The sequence below is a fragment of the Ambystoma mexicanum genome, chromosome 1p (genome assembly GCF_040938575.1).
Source record: "Ambystoma mexicanum isolate Mex_15411 chromosome 1p, UKY_AmexF1_1, whole genome shotgun sequence".
Taxonomy (NCBI): domain Eukaryota; kingdom Metazoa; phylum Chordata; class Amphibia; order Caudata; family Ambystomatidae; genus Ambystoma; species Ambystoma mexicanum.
The window spans coordinates 648,386,607-648,413,693 of record NC_090921.1 but is presented as its reverse complement, the minus strand read 5'-3'; the positions used below and the strand labels follow the sequence as shown (position 1 = coordinate 648,413,693).

Sequence of the window (27,087 nt, the reverse complement as noted above, 5' to 3'; positions counted from 1 at the left end):
TGGCGCAATATGATGCTCATGAAGGCATTTGCATATAAAATATGTGCATCTGACAGATGCGCCAAAAACATGCGCCTCTCGTCAGATGCATCATTAAATGCCCACTCATATGCCCATATTTTGCACAACAATTTGCACACTGTTGCATGCCAGGCATTTTTGGGTATTTTATTTGAGAAAGCATGCGTCACAATGAGATGCCTAACAGCGCAAGTGCATCTTTGCGCCGTTGCTCATATCACTGATATGCACGTGTTTGGGAGAATCTGCCCTTGTAACTTTATTGTGTGGCACATCGCTGTCAATTTTTGCCCCATTTCTACTATGCACAAATCCTGTATGGCGCCTGACTGCCATGAACGTAATTCCTCATTCTCGTGCTGCATCTTGCTATCACAATTGCACAAAATGATCATCAACGGTATTGAGACAGTAACCCTCCTAGTCTGCCATTCTGCACATTCAACTGTGGCATATGTCTTTTCATGATGGAAATGAGCATCTTTTGGGCTGCTGCTCTTTCATTCTGGAGTTTTATTGTTCTCAATACATTCAAGTGTATTTCTCTCTTCTGGCTCCACTTGCTTGTAATTCTCTCCCCTCCCCCCCCACATCCGAGAAGCAGTCCACATGGATTTGTTCAAAACCAAATTGAAAGCCTACCTCCTCGTCTCCGAGTTACCCTCTTAACCTACCTCTCATCTGCCTGCTAGCTAAAATCTTTCCCTCTTCTCTAAACTACCTCTGTCCCTCACTTCCTCTGTCTCCACTCTAGCACTTCACCCATCATGGTCACATCCCGAGCATAGCTTGCTGTACCGCCTACCTGCACCTAAAAATGTCCAATGTTCTTTGTCCTTAATCTAGGTATGTCTACTTATGTATTATGCAGGTGACTGTTTACACCCCTCCGCAACCTAGAATGTCCCTCAAACTTACCCCATTGTAGGAAGCTCACTGCTTCTTGTCACATCTGATTTCCTATCTATTATACATTCTTGTCTGATCAAAAGGCATTGTTCCTCCTCTATATGAATAAAATAAATACATAAAAAATAAATATTATGAGCTACAGTGTTGTCTATGAATGCATTACTATAGCGTTAGTACCCCCGTTTGAAGGACTGGAACAGGGGGTAACGGCTCAGCAGCCCGAGTTGTAGGCCCAAGCAAATGGGATGCTAATAGCGTTAGGTTACCAAAGCTGCAACCCGGGGTGCTAAGAAAAAAGGATTTTTATTAATTGAATTTTGTTCAATGAGTTAAAATCCTTTGCTAAAATGGCCACCATGGTTGTGGAAAGCACAGATCCATACATAGCCCCTCTTCCATTACCATGGCGGCCTGGAAAAGGTAGTGCCAGGGAAACTGCTGGGGCGGCGGCGGGCGCCACCTCCACAGCAATCAGGTAAGTGGGCAGTGGGGATGGGGAATAGTTTAAAATAAAAAATAAACGGGAGGGTGGGGGGAAGATGGCAGCCTGCGCGGGGGAGGCAGCCTGCAGCTTCTGTGGAACACGGGTTGAGATCAGAGATTTCAGCCCACGATCCACAGACCTGATCAGCTGCACTCCCGACCCCCAGTGCTAATTAGCATTATTGATTCATATTTAGCTATACAGCCAAGTGTACTGCCTTTTGTTAATATTAACCACATTGCAAATAACTGGCGCATCTGCATAGCACTATTTTCAAAACAGACCATTTGTTCTGAATCCAAACAACACCGCCTCAACACCTAGGCCATCACATCGCCCCCATACCACGTGACTCGCTAGATGACGCCCACCCCTCTCCTCCCTGCCTTCTGGTACTGCTGTACTCCTCCTCTGTGCCCCTCTGTATCTCACCTCCCGCTGTATATCTGTTCTGCTGTTACTACTGAAAGCGCTCAGTTATGCACCTGTACAGTTATATACCTCTGTAAAGCGCTCCATTGTGTATCTGTATTGAATTAAACCTCTTTAAAGTGCTGCATTGCTCCTCGAAGCTAGGTCCACTCTCAATAAATACCATAATAGTAATAATAATAATAATGATAAACAATCATGTTGTCAATCAGGCCTTCACAATATGAATGACATGGAAATGCACATTATTTTATTCCATTTCTTCCCAGATGATTAAGAGGTCACCCTCATCATATCGCCGCTCCATGACCCTTTCCTCTCATCCTCTATTAACTCTGTAACGACTCCTGCTTTGCATGTTGCAGGGCACATGTCACCAATATATAAATCCCTGGTGTGGTCAATTGTGATATCCACAAGATAATATACCTGCTTATAATGGAGCAAGATGGGGACACTATTGCTTTAGAACAGTCAAGGCCAGACTCCAACCTTAGAATCTGAGGTCGAAGTGAGCTGGAACAAATTTTACTTTTTAGTTCTGGACTTGTTCATTTTGGGCCTCATTACGAGTCACCCAGTATGGAAATAACAGTGGCGGTAAACCCGCCGCCACCGTTGTTTCCATACCGGGTGATCTCGAGTCCTGCAGGCAGAGGTGTCATTCCCGCCAGGTCTTACCTGGCGGGTTTAACACCACCCGCTTTCAGGCAGACGTGGAAGTTTCCACTTCCCCATTCCCATTAATGGGAATGGGGATTTACCAAATTCCGCCTCCAGAATTCCCGGGTCACCGGGGTCGTAATGCCCCGGTAATTCCGGGAATCACGGAGCCGGAATGGTAATATGAGTCTGGCGGTAACCTGCCGAAATTTCAGACACGGTTACCGCCAGACTCGTAATGAGGCCCAATGACTTAATTTGGGCCCCTGCTGAGCTGCTAACTGAAGTGATATACATTGCGTCCTGGGACTCAACAAATAACAATAAATAAGAAAAAGGTAAACTCTAATTTGACCCAAGAAAGCATAAATAACAAGCAAAACAGTCCTGTAGGATCCCCTTCCTTTTCTCATTCCACGCATTTCGTTGTCTAACGTCCTGCTCTTGAAAACCTGAACACACGTATTGCTCTATGCTAGCAACTCCTACGCCTATCCAGGTGCGGAGAAAGTGTTAATACTTTTTGTAACTCTCCTACATCGGCTAAGAACACTTGTGGGTGTAGTCTCTGTAGGGTGGCTATCCCCCATCATTGACCTCAAAAAGGTTTGAGTCCCCTTTAGTTGTTGGACAAGGTTACTCCAACCCCAACCGCAACCACCTCCCACACACACACACACACAAACACAAAATCAAACCAAACAAGCTGCTATCAAACAGGTCAGTTTAGTGGTATATGCTGCTGCTTTTGAGGCAATAGCATAATAGCAGGCTGACAGGGTGAGGGGAGTTGGTGTATCCCATAGAGTTCAACTGGAGCATAAGTGGAAACACACTTTCTCTAGAGATGGCAAAAAGCAAAGAGGAATGGAGTTCCATTGGATGGGGGAGCCAGTGGTAGTGTAAGAGTTCATGGACTGGCCATCAGTTGTTAAAGGGTATAGAGAAGGTCAACAGAGGTGACCCGGCGTCTGCCAGGAGGTGGAGAGTAGGTTTACGGGAATGGAGATGGCAATTGCTGGGAGATGCAGACGTACAGTTGGGTTGGAAAATGGTAGGCCAGAAAAGGGGGTTAGGATGGATGTGGGGAGGGAGTCAGAGGAAAGGTGAGTGAGGGAGAAATAGACCAAGCAGTGAGCAAAACAGTGGAAGCAACTGCAAGCATACAAAAGGGGACAGTGAGAAAGAGAGGCGAGAGAGCAAAAGTTGCAAGAAAGAGACACCTGTCTAAAAGAAGAAAAAGGGGGAATATGGCCTATTTGAGAGAAACGTGAACGCGCTACTGTGTTTGGAAGGCACCAAGCTTCGATGAGCACAAATGATGTTAACTATGAAGGAGAAGATTTAGAAAGGGGAGATTAAGGTGGTTTAAGAACTCCTACTTTGGAAGGTGAGATGCAAAAAGGGATGAAAATAGATGGGGAAGGAGCTGGTAAGAGGCCAAATGAACCTACTATGATGGAAAATTGCACATAGGCCTTTTAATTCATACAAGTGAAGTCTATATAGAAAGATGTGTGGCATTATTTAAGTACATGTATGTAATGTGGAACATCCAAGCACATGTTGGGGGTTTAGCGTGGTTGTGTTACAATGAAGAGTGACTTGGGCTAAACTTGTGACTAGTAGGATGAGGAGGAGTGTGTGGACTTGGTTGTGAGGGAACTAAACAGGAATGGTGCAATCAGATCCAGCTTGCTAATGATACATAAGGGAGTTCTCCCATTGACATCTCGATAAATATGTCATACATAAAATATTTGGGGAACGATTTGGGGGTATAAACCATGCGCCGGGGAGCTAGGCAGAAGGGCATTGGAAGCTTGGGCTAGGGGGTGGGGTGCAACAGGAAGCGCTAGGACAGCAATTATGGTTCCATTATTGAAATCCATTACAGGTTCTTTGCATGGGGCTGTATGTCATGGGATGAGATTCTGCTGTTTGGCTTGTGTGCTCCGGAGTTACTTTTTGGGGCATTGAGTTTGCACAAGGTGATGGGCACTAGAAAAGAAGGGGACTGCAGCGGAGTGATGCAGATGAGGTTGCGATTGTAGTAAAGCAATGTCCATACTTGAGTTAGATTGCTTATAAGTAAGTTTACTTCCAGTTCTTCAGTTACATATCACAGGACATAAAGACATAAGATAGATACTAAGATAGATAGATCACCGTCACCCATCACCCAGGGAGGGAGGGACCAACTGACCCATAAACAGAACACTCAGCGCAGTCTTTTCTCACTCATACACCAACATTCCACTTGGTACTGTGATGTCATGCAAGTACCAAGTGGATAGCTCAGCTGGCTCAGGCAGTGCCTGAAGAGTGTGAAATAACACACCTCCCTCCTTACCGAAACGTCTACACAAACAATAAGCACTTTACATATAGGCAAGTCACATCACCATCCACCATACAGCTTCACAAGAAATCCCACAGCTATGCAATTCCAAACTTCACCTACATATCCAGGTCACCCTCAATACAAACACAAATCACCTTCTGTCTATCCCTGCCATGGATAAACTCTAGACTCTCACCCAAGACACATGCCAGCCTATACACCAGGCTAAAGCTACCCTACAAACCAAACACTCGCTAACATAACATATATCCTTCCGCCCGCCCCTGCCACAGGCGAGCCTCCAGGCTGCCACCCTGAAGCATGGCTTGTGATCCTGGCGCAATACTAGACATCCAGGAAAACAACAGAATCACCATACCTATTGAGAGAATTCATAAAACCGCTAACCACTGCTGAAATATCACCACTATGCCTACGTCATAAATATATAAACAAATACAACAAAAGGACTAGGCCAGAAGAGCCCAACTCAACCACACCAAGATAAACAGATCCTACAACAACTCGAAGATACTGGCCAGGCATCTCCAAGACCACCAACAAAACAGTGGGTTGGACTAAACGCTCAACTCAATGGCAGCAATGACGAGTCCCATAATCCTGACATTGGGGTACCTTGGCCTGGATTTACATATAACACAAAAAGAAAACAACTACAAGGCAACTCTTCATCTTGCACAACATATTTCCGTTTAGCCAATGTTACCACCAGAGGGAGTCCCCAACCAGTACAACAGCTAATTCTAAGATAACCACTACCACATCTTCATCCAACAAAACCACATGTCCATTTCAGATAAGAGTTGACTTTTTCTAACAGTGCACTACTACCATTCTTAAGATCTTCCTAAAATCACCCGCCCACGACTCCCACTCACCTTAGTGCACTTCTCCACTTACTCACTCCTGCACCTGAAAGGGCGCTACCCCCAGGATTTACCTCACACGTCCCCATAACCAAAAGAGGACTTTACTCACCCTGCTTAAGTAAACAAAGGCGCTACCTCTGTATACAATGTACCAAAATCCACAACTACTATGGATCCTACCTCCCAGCAACACTTAGTCATCTTAAAACAAGTGTCCCTTGTCAACCAATTGACACCTAAATGAGGCGCTACCTCAATACCGTCAATTTAAATAAAAGCGCTTCCTCCATCTCATGGGGCGCTACCTAATAGACATATTTAAGCAAAAGCGCTACCCCATCTCAACACAGATGGACCGTAATCCTAACTGTCCTAATTCCTAACCTACCAAACAGATTAATGACCCAAAGTCATTTGAACATGAACTAAGCTCACATCATTCATAACCAGATACATATCCATCAGGTTTACTTATTCACAGTCAACCTTATGTACAATGTATGAACCACAAATGACATTTCTTTAGGCTTTGTGATTTAACATAAACACATAAACATTTCCTACATAGTTCTTTTGCTTATCCATGTTTTGCATTAATCCTAAATGCAAAATATTTCCTACATAGTTCTTTTGCTCGTCCATGTCCTGCATTAATTCTAAATGTCTAAAAGTCCAAAAGTCTATAAAACTCTTTGAACCTAAAAATCCTCAATAAGTTACACTAGCTCATTCACACACAAAGAGCTCCACGCGGTATTGCATTGCATTTAATTATGCACCTTTCAGTAAACTGTGTAAAAAGTCCATAAACCTGCAAATATTAAAGAAATTGTTAAATTCTAACTGCAGTGACTTAACCCATTCCATACACAGTCTCACCAGACCAGCATTTCTCATACATCAGTTTTCACCAAACCTCACACTAATACTCAGTACAACAACAACCAACATTGCATTAATTAAGTTCTTAATTTAACTCACCCAAAAACCAGTGTTTCACATACAGCGGTTTCCACTAAAGCTCACGATAATGCTCACAGTTGTAACACTAATGAAGCATTAACCAGCAATGGATTAGTTAAGTTCTTGTCCTAAATGCAAAACGAAATGAACTCCATCTCAACATGCATTTAAGCATTAAACAGTCTCATACAAGTAGCATTATACAACAATTTTACCAACATGTTGGCCGCTGCATAGCGCCTCAGTAGTGAGGCGGAGCGGCGTTACCTGCACCCGACCTCATGAGCGAAGGATGCCTTCCACAGTACTTCACCACGTCGCCCGCTACATCGTACCCCTCACGGGCGGAGGGTGTTTGCTGCATACCGAGCAGTACATCGTTCCTCCCCACACAGTAAAATTAGAGCGCGTTCCCGAAACGCGGGATCGCTTCTCCCTTCCTAGTCTCTGTTCCATCCAAATCCAATTTAAACTCCTGTGCTCCCCCTGTGCTCTCTAGTAGACCAACGGTCCATTGAGCTCCTGTGCTTTCTGCTCTACGCGCTGTTTCTTCACGCACCACTAAAAAGAGATCTGCTCAAACTCCCCAAGCACTGATCATCCGTGCACTGAACAATCTCAGCAAACATACTTGGCACATATATATTACGTCCATTGTCCTTCCGTTATGAAGCACATAAAGAAGCAATTATCCTTCCTTTACTTCATTTCTGTTTATGGGACCCTTCACTGCGTGCACACAAATGAAAGGCTTCACTTCAATTTAAAAGGGACCCTTCCATCTTATTGGCGAGCCTTTCATCACTTCTGCAGTCCCTTTAAGTTCCTTATGGCTCCAGACACAGCACTCCCTTAGATAGCAGGCTGCTGGTCCGTCCAAATTAGTCCAGGAGCACTTTTACTAAAGCGGATCAACGAATCTTCTTATTCTAACTCCTCAAGCACTGATCATGCGTGCACTAAACAATCCCAGGAACCATACTTCATGCATATAAATCACGTCCATTTAATAATCATTTTTAAAAAAATCACTGGCACCCATCACCCAGGGAGGGAGGGACCAACTGACCCATAAACAGAACACTCAGCACAGCCTTTTCTCACTCATACATCAACATTCCACTTGGTACTGTGATGTCATGCAAGTACCAAGTGGCTAGCTCAGCTGGCTCAGGCAGTGCCTGAAGAGTGTGACATAACAGTGATGTCTGAGGATTGTCCTGGGTTCGCCAAAGATGAACTAGAAGAAAAAAGGCACATAGGTAAAAATGAGAAGATTAGGCAATGGTGGCATATGTTCAGTAAGAGTTTTTGATTCGTGGCGCAGGTTACAGATATCCAGTCATGGGCTATATTTCAGCATCAGGGTTGTCTGAGCCTCACAACAGTTGACATTTTACTGGGGTTGCAAAGGAGATTTTGGAGGCTTGGCTGGTCAGAGGAGGTGTACAACACATACTTGTTTAGGATAGGTGCAGTACCAATGGATGCTAGGGTGAGGCTTTGTTAGTGGGTCATTATGGGTTTAGTGAGATGGAGCGCATGAGTATGCAAGGCTTATGTACGTTTGACTGGCAGAGTCCTATGACTGTTTCTTACTCCCGCTTGGTTATTATTAGATGTAAAATGCAATAGGTTGTAGGAGGCAGAGAAGATTTGGACACCTAGCCATTCTCTGGTGAAAGGGTCATGTATACAGATGGAGAAAAGGCCTGGTTGGAGGAGAGGGATAGGTTGAGATATGTTGACACACTGGTATCATGGTCTGGTTGTGGGGAATGAGATGCAGTCAGCGTATGCCTATGCTGGGCAAACCAAGGGAGGGTCCACCACTGCCGGGGCTGCAGATGATTCACTAGAGGGGCAATGACCAGGGCAAGGAGCCAAGCATGGCTTTACTTAAGAGAATTTAAATAAATATTCCCTGAAGGTGGTGCTAGAAGAATAGAGGAATGCTGAGGTGGCATGGAAAGCATGTCTTCACCAAAGAATGTCAAAAGTCTCAAGGGGACAAGGCAGCTAAGTACAGACATTCAGCGAGAGCAATAAAGAGACACCCACTTTCTTCAGGAATTTGGAGATTAAGCTGTTTATAGGCAAATGGTTTGACCTTGTGGAGCTCTACCTCTTGTTTGAGGATTTGGTGAGTAGAGGAAAGACTTGGCAGGGGGTAAAGAATGACGTGAAGGGGGTAGGACAACTCTTGGGCAGGATATTTCCTCAGTGCAGATGTGGGATGGCTGGGAAGAGTTAAATATGTTAAGGGGGAAGGTTTCAATGGTTGTGGGAAGGTCAGGGGGCACTGTTAGCCCTGTCTGGCTATAGAGACACTAGCCTGGGTCAAGAATCATAGGTGGGAAGCAGACATGCACGCAGGGCTCAAAGCATCATGTAGGATAGACCCTGAGGGCTTCAAATGTGGGGCAATCCAGGAGTTGCTGATAGGAATGTATAAAGGTGTTGCTGAAAGTGAGAAGTTAGGCGAAAGGGGTGGTTTAGGTTTAACACAAGCAATGTGTCTGTGCTGTCTTTCTCAAACAGCCCTGGAGGAGCGAGGCATCCGGATCACCCCACAACGGATGGTGAGTTGGAGCAGGCCAGAACACATGGCAGCCCGCCTCTGGTGAATGGGGTTTCTAGGGGTTAAAAGGAGGAAATGTTTTTCATCCCTTGATCCATTAGCTTTGGGATTTGCACCATTCATTAGTCCTTATAATGACATGGGCGGTATCCCGCACTACGCAATTTGTGTTACCGCAACTCAGTCTTGCGCATTTTCCGCCGGATCCCGAGTTGCGGGGGACAGTTAATCCCCATTTCCCATCGGGTTCTTAGGACCCAATGGGGTTGGGGGTGCTATTACCGCCAGCTGTAATTGCGCTGAGGGTAATATCACCAAAAACAGCCGGAAATGGGCAGTAAGTGGACATTTATACCTACAGCTCAAAGCTGGAGGTAAAAATCGTACTTACCACCCAACTCATGATTGGGCAAACCCTTAAATGTGGCGGTAATAGCGTTACTGCCTCAATTAAGGGCTAATACCCAAATCATGATGAGGCCCACTGACTCTCACTTTCTTGGTCTCTTTCCGGTTTTCTTCCCCCTGTTGGTTTTGGCAGAGATGGCAGGGGTAGCCGTGTGTGACCCCTCAGCAAGTTGGGGTTCATCACTGAGGGCTGTTGTATGTCATTGATCAGTTACAGATGATTTTGGTCACAAGCTTAAGCATGTAGGAGTTTACAATGTGGCTCCTGGTGTAACAGGTCAGCCAGGGGAGTGGTCTAAAAGGGAGCAGGTTAGTGGGGAGGAGTAAAATGTAGTAAGATTGTAGGTTTCAATTGTTTTGTGAAGTTAAGGAGCCCCTGCTAGGTCTGTCTGTTCATGGAAAGGCTAGTCTGCGTCAAGAAAGGTTTGTGGGGATAAAGTCTCCAAGGGATCAGAGAATTATGCAGGACGGACTATGGTGGCAGACAGCAAAGTCTGAAGTTATCATGGAAAGAGCGTGGGCGATATGTGGGGGGAATCTAAGGGCAAAGGGTGGGTTAGGTTGAGATTCTGTATTAGTTTGTTCTTCGGATGGTAGTTTGTTAAGTCGGCAAGACAGGCTAGCATTGTTTGCTTACAATCCCCTGGAGTGTGGCGTGTAAATGAGCCACAATAATATTACACCTGGTTTAACTACTAACTACAGGCCCGTCACCACGGTGCCTTACCTACTTAAAATTCTGGACCAAGCAGCTTATCTCCAAATCCAGGACTATCTTGATACTAACAACTTATTAGGGCTCAGACAATCCAGTTTCTGTCCCAGATACGGCACAGAGACTGCCCTGATTGATCTGAAAACCCAAATCGAAGACCTGAAAGACAAAGGCAAACAAGCACTTTTGCTCCTCCTAGATCTTTCAGCTGCCTTTGATTTGGTCAATCATCAAATCCTCTGTCATCATCGCAAGATTGCTGCTCACTTCTCTGACGCAATGATATCCTGGATCAGCTGTTTCCTGGCAAACAGATCCATGAGGGTCTTTTCCCCCCTAGCTGCAGCTCACCCGGCACATGTCCCATGTGGAGTCCCTCAAGGCTCTTGTGTATCTCCTACGCTTTATAACGTGTTTACTAAACGGCTCTTTGATATATTGGACTATCTGGGTGTCTCCTACACCAATTATGCGGATGACACCCAGATACTCATCCCTATCACTGGCGATTATGTAACTTTTGTCAAAGCACTAAATGCAGTCTATACCGTCATCCAGGCCTGAATGGCTCATCATGGGCTCTGCCTTAATGATGAAAAAAGTGAGTTACTCATCCTAGGCTCTCAGTCCAAACTTGCTAAACTAGACTCCAAATACAAATCTTTCATTATCAATGATAACATTATCAAAGTCACTAATGTCACCAAAACACTTGGTATTTACCTAGACTCCACTCTTTCTCTCAACAGACAAACTAATTCAGTTACTTCAGCGTTTGCCTGTACTTGTAAACTGATCACAGCATGCCGTCCCTTCTTGACTACGGGCAACTGTTTAATCCTTTCTAGAACCATCATCATGTCCAAAATCGACTATTGCAACGTCCTATATCTAGGGGCGAGTCAAAGAAATCTTGATAAACTTCAGGTCACTCAGAACAATGCTATAAGGGCGGCTCTCAATGTCTCCAGGCGCTCCCACATCTCATCCACCAGACGCAACCTGCATTGGCTACCCATTACTCACCGCATCTCCCTCAAAGCACTCACCCTAACCCACAAAGCCCAGAATAACGCAGCACCTGCCTACTTGTCCACGCACTTTACACAACACGCTGCAACCAGACCCTTGCGCTCGGCTCAGGCTCACACTCTAACTATTCCCAGTTTCAAGATGCAGACAGCCAAAGGCTCGAGCTTCCCAGTCCTATCGGCCAAGCTGTGGAACTCTCTACCTAATGCTCTCAGAAATGTTCCTGCCTTCCAATCCTTCAATAATAAAACCAAACTTTGGCTTTATGAACAGGATACCCTGGTCACCCCACTGTAATCTAGGCAACTGTTAGCAGTAATCTGGCTGCACACTGTATATACTGTATACGCTGGTCTGTTCTGCTTTCCTTTGCAAATGTTTTATCCTCGCTGTAGATCTGTATAAAATGTAATGTACCTATTACTGTAACCTGTAACTGCCTTCTAAACATGCGCCCAGATGCACCTCGGCAGGGTGTGCACTATAAATAAACTAAATACAAATAACACCTCTTTTGTGCTCTTTGGGATTTCATGGTGGCAGAAAATCATTAGATTCTTATGGAATCTGTCAGCTTTACACACCTGCTAAAAGCTGGCTGATTGCATAGGGATACGTTGAAAATGTCCCCCATGTATCACTGGGAGGCGTTTACACTTCTTTGCACTACAGATTGCAAAACTTTATGTAAATCGCATTTTGCCAGGTTTAACACGCATTTCACCACATTTTAGTGCAAATCAGGAACATTTCACTGAGGGCACTTAAGTACACATAAGTGCACATGTTGGGAGCCCCCACCGTGTAATTCAGACTGTTTGCAAAATTATATTTACTGTGTTAAAACCTGGACTCGCCTCCTCCAAAACCTGCTTGAATGCATGGATTAATCTGCCTGTTCTTACAACCAACCTCAATGGAACCCATTTGCCGTATTTCATCCAGAACCAAAAAGTGCCTTTGCTGCTTTCCAGTCTGACAAAGAGAGCTGGAGGTTAGAAGACAGACAGAAGAGCAGAGAAGAAAGAAAGGGATGTGAAAAGAAAATGGAAGATTGGACAAAATAAAGCAAACTGCACAGAAAGTGAAACAATGAGAAGAAAAAAATCTGACAGTAGTTTTATTGAATATAGTGAAAAGGAATAGAAAGTGAATGGAAGAGTTCGAGGGCAGGGCATGTAAGGGAGCTAGACGAGGAAGCAGAAACAGAAAGAGAGGGATAGAAATGGAAAACAGAGTAGAAGAAAGATGGAAGGAGAGATAGAACAATGGAAAAAGATAAAGGGAGATTGGGTGAAGAGAGGGAAGTAGAGATAGAGGCAGATATAAATACAAGGTGAACGTGAAAGAGGAGGCGAATGAGTGAGACAAAGATATGGCAAGGTAGTCGGGAATAGGGAGAGTGGAAAAGATAGAAAAAAGAAAGAAAAAGAGAAAGACACAAGAAAAAGAGAAAGACAAATAGGGTGGAAGGGAAGCCGAGAAAGGGTGTGAGAGGGGGGTGGGCATAGTCGCAAGAGGGAACCCAGGGATGCCTAGAAAGCAGGGAGCACACGAGCAGAAAACGGCAATGTAGGCACAGACACATAGAGAAAGAGACAGGGGGTAGAAGGGATCAGAGACATGCGGGGAAACCGGAAGAAGAGACAGATGAGGCATGCAAAAGAAGTGTGGCCATGAAGTAGAAACTACGAAGGGAGGAAAATAAGGGCAGACGCTATAATTGGTAATTGGAGGTGATGTATAGCTATAAGAGGGCGAAAAGTTTGAAAAGGAGAGCAGGGAGAGGGAAAGTGGGGTGACGTGAGAGGAAATAAATAGAGAAAGGAAGAAAGAAGTAACGAAATGCAATACAAAAGGAAGAAAGAAAGAACTAAAGAAAGCAATAAAGATCGAAAGAGAGCAAGAAAGAAAGAAAGAAAGAAAGAAAGAAAGAAAGAAAGAAAGAAAGAAAGAAAGAAAGAAAGAAAGAAGCAGAAAGACAAATGATGACCGCAGAAAAGAAGAGTAAAGGGAGACTAAGCTTTCAAAGCAAGAGAGGGGTGAGGAGCACTACGGTGAAGGTTCGGTCGGGGGGTGGGTAATGATGCGCACCAGAAGTAAAGAAGGAAGAGAGACAGGGAGGGACTGAGATGTGAGAAAGAGGGAATACAGTCAAGGGGAAGAGGTGAGTCGGGAGAGCACAGTGTGGGAATAGGAGGAGAATGAGAACAGGAGAGATGCACAATTAGGACTCAAGTCGAGGGTACACGCAGGTGGGCGGAGTCCACCCACTTTTTTCAGAGGGTGGACTCAGTCCCCCACCCCAGCTAAAATGAGAAACATTGAATGTCCTCTTTGAATGTATTAATTAAAGCCGATTTCGGGATCGAACAGCAGTTGTAAGGTTTGCAGGCCAGACACTTCACCACTGCACTATACAAACGGATTAACAATAGCAAACAACTAAAGGTGAAATGTCACATATTGGTACTGCAAGTTCCAGGGAAAACATGTGTATTGGTTCTTGGAGTTTAAAACATGCACATCTTTTAACGTTTTCAAAATCATCATTCGAAGCAAATATCCTCTCTTGATTTTGTGTGTGTGTTTATTTTATGAAAGGCAAATGTCATGCGTCCTTTGCAATTTGGGTGGTTATGCAAAGCCAATGTAATCAAATGTGTATATTTCACCTTGATATGCTAATTTATGGCGACGTCACATCCCATTGACTATGTTGATGAGTCCCCTTCTTTCATTTTTAGGACTTAACCCCTTGCACAATAATCCATTACTTTCTACAAGAACAGCAGGAGCAAACGTACCTTTTAAGGAAGAAGCGCTTGCTTGGTCCGGGCCGGGTAGGAGCATTCACTGTGGCGTGATTGCCAGAAGCTTGGCGCCTCCTTTTAAGATGGTCGTTGAGATGACACTAGTGGTATGCAGGGGAAATCCGGCCTCGCTGGCACTTTGGCTGCCATTGCCTATCACCGGGGGAGTCCTTATCAGACAAAGGGCTCTGCTTCCCCCTCCCTTCTCTTCTGATGGGCAGCTCCACTCCCGCCCAAACGCGAGGTTCACCGTGGGAGGTCTGCTCTAACATTAGATGACTGCCACCCAGGGCCATCTTAACCAATTTGGGGGCCCGGGGCACGGACACCTTTGGGGGCCCCCCTCCATCAAGCCAAATGAATTAAGGTATCCAGAATATCTGGTTGTGCCCCCATCATCGTGATCACAACACATAGCTTGGCAAGTTACCTCGCAGCTATAAAATAGCGAATGGTATTCCCTTTCAGTCACCTTACTGTCGGGGGAATTCTCCCGGGGTCGGCTGGGCCGTCCGCGGACCTCCGGGCTGGGAGGCCCCAAATCCTCCCGCGTATCCCAAAAATGAGTATGAGACACACACAAGAAGCAAGGTGGTTCTGCTGTTTATTAAACAACGGCAGGTATGGGTCTAGGATCGTACGCGTCCGTCCTGACTCTCGAAATTCGTGGGGCTCGCAGGTCCCTTTTTGCCTCAGTATGACGTGCTACTTGCGTCACCTGGGGAAGTTAGCAAAATACCTATTGCCACTCTGGATTGGTTCCTTGAGTGGTAGGGTTAGTATAGCATACGTATAGAGAACGCTGTTAGTGGTTAAGGGTCAGTCAGGTGGTATACTTGGGTTGTCCCTTCTATTAGATACACGAAGACCCCTAATGATTGGCTAATGTTAATGGCGTCAGTGATGAGTGCCCCATGTTCTGATTGGTCCACTCGCGAGCCCCCCAGCCTGGGACCATTGTTGTTCCCAGCTCGCGGTGTACCTGTCATTTGCAACAATATGTAACTATGTGTTTATGCAGACAAGGCGTGGATTTTCTCATATGCCTGACAGCAGACTATTACCACCGCTGTAGGTGTCCATTGGGTCATTTCATTGTTGCAGCCTGTGTCTCAAACGTGGGACCTAGGCGACTTCTCCCTCCTGGGTCTGGCACCCTGTCAGATTCGGCTTGGTCACGTGAGGAGAGACCGTGGTTGAGGCAGAATTCTGCACATTTAATGTTGTATTTTCCACTGTGTGTCTGGCTTAGTTTGCAGGTGTGACCTTGGCTTCGGCTTGTGGCATGCGAGTTGCAACATTGCCCCCTTGGCTGTCAGTTCTTGCTGGGCTCATTCTGCAGGGTCAGCAATTGTACTCTTGTTCGTTCAATGTTCATGGAGGCTCTTGCTTGCGGCCTACTTGGGCCTGGTGCATAGGTGGGGATGTTTAATGCACGGCACTTTAAGTTACAGTATCATATTGCTTCATATCCAGTATCATGTCTTCGTTGCATTTTTCATCACAATGCATGGGTTAGGAGGAGCGTCAGCAAGCATTTTAGATGAGTGCTTTGTGCGTCTTGCGTTTCTGTATTTTGAAAAACCTATGTGAAAAATAATAAAGATGCGCGTCAGTGGGTGTGTCCCTCACCTACGTCATAGCACTGAATATGTTCTTTGTGTGGGTTGGTGTGGGGGTGTCCAGGGTGCATGGTTGCACGGGTGTTCTGACCGTTGGCTAGGTCGTCATGGCATCTGTAACGATGTGTTTATTTACTGTTGAATGGTTTAGTCGAGTTCATCTATGCCGCAGGTGTCGGCTTGAGCAGGGCAGGCTGGTGGGCACATCCGTATGTTCCTGTACCAGGGTATTTGGTCGTCTGGTAGATAGGCAAATTCATCTCGTGGCGGGTGTCTGGGTCGTGATCCTCTAGGCCAGGGGCGCGAGGGGATTGGGGGAGTCTTTTGTCCCATTCTCCCACGTCAGTCTCCCCTCTGGTCGACTTGTCGACCACAAACATATCCTTTTCCTTATCTCCTCTTGCTCTCCATATTTTAGTTACTCCTCCCAGGTGTCCATAGTGGTTGACATGGTCTTCGAATGACCAATACATATACACACATCTTCCTCCAAGTGTGCAGTATACCCATTTCCCGATGTAGCTCCTCGGGTTTCTTGGGTTTTCGAGCTTCACGGATGGCGGGTCCAGGTGGTTGGTGATGATCTGTTTGCACAGTTTTTCTCTCTCTTTTATTATTGTGTCTGTGTGCTGGCCATCATCAGTCAGCATCAAGGGGTGCATACCAACCACTTCGATCATTTTGTCTGTAGTGCGTGCTCTCCGGGCTTTCCAGAACCTTATTATGATCAGTGCAGCTCCAGCCAGTATTATGCATCCAACTATAATCTTCAGTCCGTCCGACAGCCATGATGGCATCCATGACCATAACATTGAAAACCAGCTGTCATCCTTCTTCACTCCTTTACTTTCTTCCATCATTTTGGAGTGCATCTGGGCCAATTGTGATACTGCTTCAATGAGTGTACCATTGTCAGCATCGTTAGCAGGAATAAATGTGCATCATGATTGTCCTATCTTTGCGCAAACTCCTCCTTCCATTGCTGTAAGGAGATCTAATAAATATCTGTTCTGTAGTGCTACCATCCTCACTGCTCGCAGTTCCTCCTTTATTGCGTTGAATCCATTTACTGTAGAATTAATTGTCATCTGTAATACAATAAAGAGCAAGATGATACGTGTTGTTTACTTGCCTCCAACCCCCTCACACAGGAACTCTATAAGGTTTTCCAGCATCACTAATCCTGAAAAAATGGACCGTCTGCTATAACTGATTTACACAAATGTATAACAAGTTTATTATTCAAATAATTCAAACTGAATTTAAACAAAAAACACTACCCTCACCTAACACAGTGTACTAAACATTAAAAAACACATCTAAAACAATTATAAAACATCAGATAACTTATTTATACGACACAGAAGATATCACATAACACACAAAAAAAAAAAATCTCAATGTGTCACTAAAACAACAAGCATCCCAACATGTTTCTGTTCTTAAATGCCCAGTTCAGGCGAACATTCTTCAGGGGATAAATTTAAAAGCATCCACTAATCTCTTCCACACCGTGGTGAAAGGGTAGATTCAGGCACCCAAGAGGGTAAAAGGAAAACAACCTCCAAGCCTTTAAATGGTGAAACTTCAAAGCACGTCACAGGATGACAAATTTGCTGGTTTCCCTTCAAATGAAAAATCAATACTTCAACAAAGCGTCACAGTCCGCTAGAGTATCGCCACACCTCCACAAATGTAGGGATCAAGACTGCAATTCACAATTCAGCAATGGACAAGTTGAAATGGAAACATCCATACGATCAAGCAATAAAGTACAGAGTCAATCTATACACACTGCGGGGTTTATTCACTCCACTTGCAGCATTCAAACATACTCCGCCAGCACTCGATTCAGAGGAGCCATTCAGATTTACTCCCTTGTTCCCTCCCTACATAGCCTTGTCACGCCTCAAAACACAAATCTGTTTATAGGCAACTAACAAAGCTCAATAAATAAATAAATGGCTTCTGGTAAGTGCCCTGCATCTATACTCCCGCCTCTATACATCAACTGTGTATGGTATTTTTAAAGTGTGTTCTGTGGCTACCGAATGTTACTCTTGAAATGGCACTTGTTTATTATACTCTTTCCTGCATGTAAGAGGGGGGTCATGGGGCTTTCAGGGACTTCCCATGATTATGTTAATCCCTGCCAGTGCAACATATCATGCTATGAATGCAACTGCACTTCTACCTCTTTAGACTGAGACCCATTCTTGATGCGCACTTTTCCTGCCTCAGCAGAACCAATCGGGACAAAGTTTGAACAATGCTACACTCCCCAGCTTGCCATTGACGAAGTGAACCTGCTTCTAAGAGAAAGAACAAACTGACAATTGAGATGTCCACAGAGACCACGATTCACCTTCATATTACTTCAGACGTCATTCCTTTTTCTAAAGCACCTGCACCTACAGCAGTTTTACAGCTGTCCTGTTAGTTTGAAGAATCATTGACATCAGCTCTGCCAAGATTACTGAAAAACCAGAGCGCCATCATCCAACCAGTGGACCATGGAAACTGTAGTTGATTCTACCTTATAGGTTGAAGAGCATTCCACTCTAGTCCTTTAGACTTTCTGAGCTTGCACTATGCACCTGTAAATGAACAATCTTACCCACCTTTATAAAGTATATTATGAAACATTTCAGTGGCGACCTTCCCTTATCCAAAGTAATAACATGTTACTGTGAATTCCAGTGCTATGTATTCTAGTCTACCCAGCTCACCTCCTAATCGTTCGAGCACAGCTACCACTAGGCGAGTCAAGGAAATCGGAAGATCACATGTTTGCTGAGGTTGAGGAAGGTAACACTAGAACCTAAAGATAGGGCCAGTGATTTCTCCTTAAGCAGGATCTCAGATTCCGAGCCTGTCCATAGAAGGCAGTCAATGGCTATCTCAGACTACGTCTTAGAGTCCTAGCCCCTTGGACTCAAGGATGTCTTAAGGGATTTTGGGGCGGTGGGCACAGACAATTTTGGGGGCCCACCTTAAAACAAACAAAAGGCAAGGGACCACAGCAGCTCTGGTCACGATTTGGGATACATGTTTTTTCTGAGTTATGCCCTTACTTTTGATGTTGTGACTAATAATATACTGATATACCTGATTATATATGTATTTTGTATTTGTATTTTATTGTGCTTATATCAATTGCCAAGTGCTTTACAAAATTAAATGGTTACAAAAATCTGTAATTGGCAATATAATTCAATAACAGAACTTAATAACAGAGGGCGAGGAAAGCAGATGGTTTTCATATTGTGAACAAAACATTGCAAGAGATAGGAAGTGTCTAATAGAAAGAGCCAGATGATTCCAATGTCATGGCCTGAAGAGAAAACCACAGGGAGATTTGAGAACAGTCAGTAGGTGTTACGCTCACCTGACTCCCACGGAGGCGCTAGCCTGGTTTGCGCTGCTGTGACCTCTTCTAAGGTGATGCGCAGGGTTCGGAAGACGGACTGGACCGGGCCCCCAAATCTGGCTTGCCTGGCTCACAGAGGTATCCTCCTGTAGGCGAAAATAGGGGATTAACTGTCTGCGGGGTAATGCAATCGGCCTCCCACTTTCCCCTCTCACCCTCCTTGAAACCCTTCTGTGATTTCTCGTAGCGTCTCACCTTAGGGTCTGGAAGGATAAGCTCTCCATCCTGCTTCTGATGCAGGGGCGCGTTGGTATCCAGTTACTTCACTGGATTTTCGGATTGGTGAGAACCAAACTTGCTTGGCTTCCAGGTAAGTTTTTTGATAAGAGGTTCCCCTTGTGTCCATGCATTAATGTACTAATGCTAGTGTCTTTTTCCCCATATGGGCCGGGGTACGGCATGCCGGGGAACAGGCACCGACCCGAGATGAGAGGTGAAATCCTTGTAGAAATCAGGTAAGTCTTTAATGAGCATTTTTTGGTAATGTCTTTTCATTCGCTCATTAACGCTGATGTCTCTTTTTCCCCTTAGGGGCCCGGGTCCGTAAATGCCAGGATACGGCGCGGACCCGAAATGAAGAGGGAATGAATCAACAGGTAAGTCTTAACATGGAAATTTAGCTTTCCTCATTCCCTTCTCTCTCTAACCTTTTGTTCTGGTCTTTTTCTCCCTAGGCACTGGGGCGTGACTGCGAATCCGGATGATCGCTGCTGAACATGGAGGCGCCATGTAAAGGTGAGTGGAATGTGGCGCTGCAGCGATCAACGCGATGAGCTTTTAAATTAAAGTCTTCCTTTTCAGGATTGTCGGCGAGATGTCTCCGGGGATGCGGATTTAGCAGGTAAGGACTTTTCCTTCTTCTGTTCTCTTCTTCTCTTCCTTTGCAGGTGATCCAGGATGCTGGCAGGCGTGGCAGAAGTCAGGATGCAGGAGCAGACACGGTGAGCGTCCAGCTGCTAGATGCAGAACAACGCGAAGCACGTGTGGCTGTTCGGGTGGGGTTTAAATAGCCTTGGAAGAAGTTCCAGGTATGTCTCCTTCCTCCAATCAGGTATGTATCCTTCCCCGACCACGCCCGGATGGTAAATTAGTCCCACAGGTAAAGTAGTTCCTTTCAGGCCTCAAGGAGGCTGGGATCCTGCAGCATGGTCTGCATCAGGTAAGTGCACTCAAGCACTCCCATAATGATCCTGGCGCCTATGGCGCCAGGACTGATGTCTTTTATGAGCCTGGCGCCATAGGTGCCAGGACACTGTCCAAAGGGCCCCTATATGGGGTTGCTGGGTCCTTCCTTGGGGACTGGATGTCCACTTTCGGGGACGCAGGGCTTGAACCGGCTCCCCGGGAGCAGGCATCATGACAGTAGGAAGTGTGATTGAATATGGAGAGAATGAGCAGGATAATAGAGCAAAATAGGACAGGAAAAATAATCGGAGCTAGACCGTGGGTACATTTAAAGACAATATCAAGGAAATGGAATATGAAACACTTATCAAAGGAGAGACACTCCAGGGAGGCAAGAGGATTGGATACAGAATCCCTAGGAGAGAGACATTATATAATTGAAAACGACAGGGCAGAGCGGTATTGGACATATGGGAACAAAGAGAAAGCAACGGGTGAAAACGAATGCCCTCCTTATGAGCAGAAGCAGAAAAGGAAAGCTGAGCAAGAGGAAATGAGAAAGAAGGGGGTTTCAATTGTGTCATGGATGCTGCAGGAAAGAATAGAAGAATTAAGATGGAGTGAGTGAGCAGTCATCCTGAACTGCAAAGCCAGAGGAAGGAGAGAGAGATTAGAATGAAGAAAGCAGAAGAAGAATATTGAAAAGAACGTTTGTGAATTATCAGCATAGTAATGGCATCAAATATGAAATAAAGAAATAATAGCAGAAAAAAGAATATTATAGAGCAAAAATAGGGGGACCAAGAACGGAGCCCTAAGGAGCTCTGTACTGTAGAGGAAAAACAGGAGAAAGTTGGTCCAACCAAAAAACAGAGTAGCTGTGAATGATACGAGCGGAACAATCCTACCACTGAGCCAGAGAGTCCTAAAATGGATAGAGTGGATAGCACAATCATGTGATAAACAGCAATAAAAACAGTAGAAAGATCAAGTAAAACTAGAATTGCAGAGTACTTATAGTATTGAGGTGAAAGTAAAGAGTTAGAAACATAAAGCAATGCAGTTTCATTGAAGTGAGGACAAAAACATGTTCAAGACTTCAGTGAAAAAAAGGGGATTAGAGAAATATGATGAAGGGTCAAGAGAGGGCTTCTTGGCAATAGGAATAACGCTGGCATGCCTAAAATCAGAAGGAAAGGTTGCCACCTGATCAGTAAATGTTACAAAGAAGCATCAGACAGGAAATAATGAAGAGATAACCTTTAGGGATCAGAGGTGAAGGTAAAGGATCAGCTGGAAAAGTAGGAGGATGGACACAGGCCAAAAAGTGAGATGTGTCAGAATCAGATAGGGCAGATAAATTAGAAAACAAGTAGGAACAAGAGGGAAATAAGAAGAAATAGGAAGAAAAGCAGAAACATGAAGACTAGACTAGATGACAAAGAAGAATGAAGGAGACTTTAGTATTAATGAATGTAGCAAAGGCGGCAGGGGAAGAGAAGAAGAAAGAGAAGGGCCAGGCGAGGGAGGAGGCATGATCCAAAGAAGCAGCTGTGATTAAATGCATGGGTGAGGAGAACGTGTGAAATATAGACTCTCATGGCATGTTGTCTTAGCAAGAAATTATTAATTAGCTGCATGAAGTATGGTGCATGAAGTAAATGGTCAGTTAAACCTTCGGTCTTCTTCTAACGTCAGTCTGCATGGCGTAGGAAAGAAGGAGAAGAGTGAAGCTGGAGTCAGCAAAGGGTGGAGAGGTTTGCATGAGGGAACACAAGATATATATGGATGAGAAGCATTAAGGGTGGAGAAAAGAGTAGAAGCTCACACTGTAGAATTAGCAAATAGGCAAACACATCAAGTGGAGTGAGACAGGTAAGAAGGGAAAAGAGAAAAGTAGATATCATAAAAGATACTACATTATGATTTTGAAGAAAAAGACAAGAAGATGTAGTTGGACTAAAAGAAAGTGGTAAAAAAGGAAAGGAAAATAAACAAATGAATTGACTTGAGCAATGGCCAGAATGCATTGTGTTAAACTGTGCAAAAGGTAGTTCCTGTATAATCAGCCCAAATGAACATATATTAAAACATAGACACAACACACACCCTTAACTTGAGTGGTGGGTCATTCTTAGTAGGGTCGGCCACCATTGGGCCTAATTTAGAGTTTGCCAGTGCGGTATTAACGTGCCGGTAATTCAATTTACAGGCATGTTACCTCACCAGCCAACTCTAAGTTTGCAGGTGGGGTGGCCGGAATTACCTTGAGTGCGGAGCTGGAGGTAATTCCAACACTCCACCATTAAAAATGGACAGTATAACCGGTATCAGTAATACAGGCAACTCCCCCATGGAGTACGATAGTAACTTCCCTTACTGTCACTGAGTATCTGGTGGTAATTCTGCCAGACCAAGTGCTGGTAACTGTAATTCCATTTGGTGGTATCCCCCCCGGATTTAACAGCAGGATACCACCAAACATATAATGAGGCCCATCAGACATCAGTTTGATTCCATTCCAAAGTCCTTTTAGTAGAAACCAGGCGAAGACCAACAATACTACAAAGTTGGAGGTGAAGAACCAGAGGATTTTCAGCGTCATTTACTTCCTTGCCTACTGCTCTACAGTCGCACATGCACACACATACATGCACACACACACAGAATGTGCCGAGACTTGTAGAGAGCTGTTCCTTCCAGGTACTGAATGTACTAAAAACCTATTGGGCTCTTTTATGTCAAATCTGGTCACCAGTCAACCTTTACAAAGTGCAGAATGTTCACAGTGCACAATATAGACTGACCCTTTCAAACCCTACTATAAACCTTACATTAACACTTCTACAAAAGTGCCTCAAATGTTGAAGATTTTGACTTTTCAAACCAAAATAATTAATTCACCCTTGCTAAAATGTTATTTATCCATTAACAAAACATGCCTTCACTGAATGAAGTCTACAGAGCTTGGTGTTGACATACTGAAACATTAGGGGACAGCTTGAAAGAATGGAAAGAATGCATGAAAATCACAAGCGGTAAGGTGGTAACTCCCCGTTCCCAATAAGGTTTTCTTGGCACTATTAGCACATGTCCTCTTTGATAGACGCTTCCCACGCCTTATCAACTTCCTTTCCTCTCCTGCTATCCCATTTTACACTTCTCTGGCTCCTCTCCTGCCTCCTTCCTCTGACACCTCTTCGGGACCACCTGCTGCTTTTCTGGCCACCCTGTTGCCTCCGTCATCTGCCACCCCCCTGGCACTCTCATCTCCCTCTCTGACTACCCTGCCTTCTCTTCCTTCCTCCTCTGCCCATCCTCGGACACCTCCAACACTTTTGCAGGGTGTACCTCTGGCCTGTACCCCTCCACAGAAGTCCTTCAAATGTGGCAACCTGCTCCACATCGCTACTCTCAACTCTTGTTCAGCTGTCAAACACTCCTCTGACATCTGCTGTCTCCTAGAAGAGCTTGATTTGGATGTATTCTGCCTCAATTTGAATCCATCTCTTTAGAAACTATGTTAAAAACGTTAGCAACCATGAAACCATCCTCCTGCACTGAAAACTTACTTCCTCCCAAGATCATCCTACGACATCCCGAAATTTTTGCACCACTCTATACTAGAATTGTCAACACCTCATTTCGGGACCAAGTAGTACCCAACAATATAAAAAAGGTTACCGTCACACCCTTGATTAAAAAACCTACCCTTGATCCTCGCGACCCTAACAACCTAAGACCCATCACTAATTGTAATTTTACACTTAAGGTACTAGATAAAATAGCAACAGCCCAACTCCAAGAATATGTAGAAAGCCATGAGATCTTACACCCTCAACAATCTGGCTTTAGAGCTGCGCACAGCACTGAAACCGCCATGCTAGATTTACAGTCCGAAATGCTGGAAATTATGGATCAGGGAAAGGCTGGTTTACTAATATTGTTAGATCTGAGTGCCGCCTTCGACCTGCTTGACCACCAGCTCTTGCAACAAGCACTGGAGAAGGTCGCAAATTGTTCCAAGGAATCTATAAGCTGGTTAACATCCTTTTTAGAAAACCGAATATCCAGAGTACACTGGGGTGACAAATTCTGCTCCGAATTTAACATCTTTTGCGGGGTTCCACAGGGAGCTAGTCTATCCCCTTTACTTTTCAATCTGTATATCCGGCTTCTATGTGAGCTACTACAACAACTCCAGATATTCTTCACCAGCTATGCTGATGATACTCAGCTGGTCCTGGAACTGACTGGGGATTACGCTAAAGATAGGAAGACTCTAAATACACTCTATGGTAACATCGAAGACTGGATGGACAATAACTGGATGTGCCTGAACGCAAACAAAACCAAATTAATGGTATTCGGTTCTACTCAGGCACGTGTCAAACTCTCCGCGGAATATCAGGCTTTCAAAATCAAAGAGACCCTTATCCCTGTGACAGACAAGGTTAAAACTTTAGGCATGACGCTGGAAGCATCTCTCAATTCTGATGCCCAGGCGACCTATGTTAGTAAAAATTGCAACTACTACATCCGGCTACTTAAAGCCATCAGACCACTATTGAGTGAAAAAAACAGCGCCACAATTGCAAGAGCGACCGTCATGTAACGTCTAGACTATGGTAATGTTCTCCTGGTAGGAGCTAGTAAGCATAACATCCAAAAATTCCAACTTGTCCAGAACAACGCGATCACAATGGTCAAAATGAAATCAAGAAGTGAACATATGAGTGAAGCTAGACGAGACCTTCACTGGATGAGAATAGAAGAACGTATTCAATTCAAGTCTATGTGCCTTACTCACAAGTGCTTATATGGCAAAGCACCTGCCTACATGAAGTCCATACCCACGTTTTACCATCCTCATAGGGCATTAAGATCAGAGGCAAATGGATTGATAACGCCCCTGAAATTCAAGAAAGAACTCGGCTTGGGCAGAGCTTTCCCGAACCGAGCAGCCTCCAACTGGAACAAATTACCTAAGCCCCTTAGATTGGAGTCCAACCTTCTGGTCTTTCGCAAAAAACTCAAAACAGAGCTCTTCAAGTAATCCCAAGTAATCCCTCGACTCTGAATTAGCTAACCGGTATAAATCTGTCTGCCGTCCCGTCACCTCTTCTGGCTCTATCTTGAGCATGTACATGTCTTTTTTTAAGCGCCCCGATGCCCGTGGGCAGTCGGCGCTATATAAATATATAAAATAAAATAAATAAATAAATAAAAATCAAGACTAGCTCTGTCACAAGTTTCGACACTCGCCTTCCCAATGGCTACAAGATCCTCTCTGAACCCAGAACCAACAGTCCAGTTGGGGGTGTAGCCTTGATTTTCCCAGAGTGGATCCCTGCTTCTATCATTCCAATGCAGCACTCCTCCTCCTTTGAATGCCTACAAGGTCTCTATTTCTCCTGGCCCCTTTCACACTGTGGCCACTATCTACAGGCTGTCTGGCCAGGACGCCATCTCCCTCCCTGAGTGGGCTGATCTCTCCTCCTCGTTCCTTGCCTCTACCGCTCAACTTCTCCTCCTTTAACACTTGAACATCCACCTGGATGCTACCAGTCCTTTTTCAGGACTCTTTCGCAACCTCTGCAACTCTCTCTCTCTCTATTCTTGGGCTTACCCCGACTCACACTGCAGGGCACACCCTGGATGTTCTGATTTCCTCAGACCTTCCCTTCTCTAACCCTCTCTCCACTCCTCTCTCTTGGAGTGATCACTTTCTCCTTTCGTCCTACCTCTCTCTCTCTTCACCGCAGGTCAAGCCGACTCCAGCACTGCCCCCTACTTTCTTGACTCTTGAAGCGTGTGTCAGCTGAGGCTTTCATCGCTACTTTCTCTCCTCCTCCTGCATCTTTGGCTGATTCACACCCTGACACAGCTCTCTCTAACCTTCATCTCTTTATCTCTGACACTCTGGATGTCCTTGCCCCTGTCATGAGGAGATGCTTGAAGCCCAAATCCAAGTGCAACTCTTATTACGATTCCAACCTCCCCACCCTTAAATGCAAGTTTAGGGCAGCGGAGAGGAAGTGGAAGGCATCAGATGCACCCCCTGACAAACTGGCCTGCCACCTGCTCCAAAGGCAGTACAGATTCCCTGTCCTCTCTAAGAGGAGAACCTAAATTCAAGCCTGCATCTCTGCAAACCTTTCAAAATCTGCAAGGAGCTGGCCAATCCTGCTGCAGTCTCCACCTCTCCTGTTCCCTCCCAGGCCTTCTGCACGGCCTTGGCCTCTCATTGCACTACTAAAACTCAGGACATCCTGAACACTCTCTCTTCCTCTACCTCCTGTTCCTCCTCCTCTACCACTCCTGACCTGTTTGAGGCCGTCTCTCCTCCTCCTTTCACCCCTGACAATTTTTCTAGACAAGTCCGATCTATGAAAGTCTTGTCAAAGCAGTCTCAACCCCTGCTCATCGAGAACAATCAAGGACCACATTGACACCCTTGCTCCAGCCTTGGCTGATTTCTACAATGACTCCTTTGCCACTGGAACTTTCCCCTGCCCCCTTAAGCACTCTCTTGTGCACCCCCTTCTAAAGAAGGCCTCGGCCAATCCTTTGTCTCCGGCTAACTATCACCCAAACTCCATCACTCCTTTCCTGGGCAAACTCTTTGAAAAGCTGGCTATCTCCGAGCTTA

The 27,087-nt window shown here is 45.0% G+C and overlaps 1 protein-coding gene across 1 annotated transcript in view; it reads right to left on the bottom strand.

Annotated features, from left to right (window-relative positions):
* LOC138578307 (mas-related G-protein coupled receptor member H-like) overlaps positions 1 to 14,328 on the bottom strand; it is a 90,640-nt gene extending 76,312 nt beyond the window's left edge. The window contains exon 1 of the mRNA XM_069649698.1: positions 14,253 to 14,328. The gene's annotated coding sequence lies outside the window, so the exon portion shown is untranslated. The remainder of the gene's footprint in view (positions 1 to 14,252) is intronic.
* Positions 14,329 to 27,087: the final 12,759 nt, after the last annotated feature.